Raw genomic sequence first — 2,288 nt, forward strand, 5'->3', positions numbered from 1 at the left:
CTATCCGTCTGCCCATCAACTACCTGTCCATCACCTGACTGCCTGTCTGTCTGCCAATCATCTATCTGTCTATCTGTCTGTCTGTCTATGTAGCTATCTGTGCATCTCCCTGCCTGTCATCTCTCTGCCTGTCATCTCTCTACCTGTCCATCTGCCCATCCTCTATTTATTTACCTGTCTGTCACCTGTCCTCATCTGTCTATCCATCCACTTGCCTGTCATCTATCTGTCCATCTGTCTAACAATCTATCATCATCACCAATCTATCTGTCTATCGCCTATCTCTCCATCTATCCATTTATCCATCTACTTATCATCTATTATCTATAATCTATTTATTTTTCTATCAATCACTTATCTATTATGTATCTATGCATCTATATCATGCATCTGTCATCTATCATGGATCTGTGTGTCTATATATCTATATATGTGTGTCTCTATCATCTATTTATCCATATAACGACTATTTTTCTATCTATAATCTGTGGATCTGTCATGTATCTTTCTATCATCTGTCAATCTATCATCTAGTTTTCTATCTATATGCATCATGTGTCTATATATCTAACACCTATGCATCTGTCTAGCATCTATTAACCAACCTATCATCTATTATCTGTGTATCTACCATATATATCTATGTATGTATGTCTCTGTCATCTATCTATGTGTCTGTCATCTATTCACCAGTCTATCATCTGTCCATCTCCATCTACCTTCGCACCTACATACGGACTGATCGTGTGAGTTGCGTGCCTGGGCCAACTGTGTTGGACTCATGGATTTGGAGAGGAACTCATTTGTTTGTGGGGACTTGGGGCATTTTATTTCTAAGAAAAGGAAAAGAGAAGGGAAGGACTCTGACCATGTGACTGTCACATTCCCTCAGTCAAGGAAGGAGGCCGCTTTGCAGAGCCTGTGGGGCATTCAGCCGGGTGTCCCGGAGTCCACGTCTCAGGCAGCTGAGGCATCTGCTGGTTGCACTGTACATGGGATGTCACCAGTATAGACACACAGGGTGAGTACACAGTATTCGACCAAGTACGAAGCCCTCTTTGGGCTGCCCTTGTCCTTACGCCCAGGAGCCAGTGGGACCTTTGAGGCTCTGACACAGACATGGTTCGTTCATGAGCCATCCAGGCCCAGAAGGACCAGTAGCCATGCCCTCTCAGCTGCCATGCTCAGAGGTGGTGAGACTATGACCACACACTTGCGCTGAGATGATTCCTAACCTGTATCATCTTTTCAAGGGTTTCATCTCCCGGGGCCCTGAGAAGTGAAGTCTGCTCCTAATGTCACACCCGAGTGGGGGGAGTCAGGACTCGCGCTTGTGCCCCAAGCCCCATTTCAACACATTGCCACACTGTCTCCCCTCGGAAGTAGTGGTTAGAGGTGAGAATCTTACTGAGGTAGGCATAATGGAGAGAGCAGTAGGGCTGCCCAGCTCCAGCTGCCCGGACAGATGGGGGCCTCAAGCAGCGTGGGTCTGTCTTTCAGGATAGGGGGCCGCTCCGGTCCTGGGGCCTCAAAGATGCATCCAGCTGGGCCGGGCATAGCTCTGCACAGACAGCTTTGTTCCCACCACCTTTCTCTAGCCGCAGGGCTGTGCCCGGTGCCCAGGTCTGGTTTCAGCAGGTGCCAAGGACTCAGGGGGCCAGGACAGAAAGGCGCATTCATCCCCAAATCACCGCTGCCTCCCCGCACTGCTGTCACAGGGTCCCCGTGCCGCTTCCCGGACCGTCTGCCCATCCGTCTCCAGCGGGCACAATGATTTATTCATCTCTCCTCAAAGATGAGTATCATATGGGACTTGTGAGATGATGGATTTCAGCACGTCTGAATGGTCATGCCGCCCATGTGTGACCCGACCGGGCCCGCGCCCTGGGAACCAGACACCTAACACCGGAGACTCCGTGAGAACCCTGTCCCCGACGAGCCGTCTCCGCGCTCGGAAGCACCGTCGCACGGGCTCGGGGCCTGGCTCGGCACGGGAGCTGGGGCGGGGGTGCGGGGCTGGCCTGGGTGGACCCGACGGCCCATGTGCGTTTGTCCAACTCTGGCAGCACTTGGAGATGGGGCTGGGGGCCGGGGGATGACCGAGTTGTGGGATGGCATCAGCACAGGGCTCCTGGACACCAGGTGGCCCAGGTGCATGGGCCTTACCTGCCTTCGGCAGCACCAAGGTCGGAGTGCTGCTGATGTCCTAGGGTGAAAGGAGAAAGGCCCTCAGGATCAAAGGGTTACGGCTGTGAGGGTGCATCGGGCCCCTCTCTCAGGGAGGGAGG

This window comes from Carlito syrichta, unplaced genomic scaffold (assembly GCF_000164805.1).
Source record: "Carlito syrichta isolate Samal-C Ts95f unplaced genomic scaffold, Tarsius_syrichta-2.0.1 Scaffold155927, whole genome shotgun sequence".
In the NCBI taxonomy this organism is placed as follows: Eukaryota; Metazoa; Chordata; class Mammalia; order Primates; family Tarsiidae; genus Carlito; species Carlito syrichta.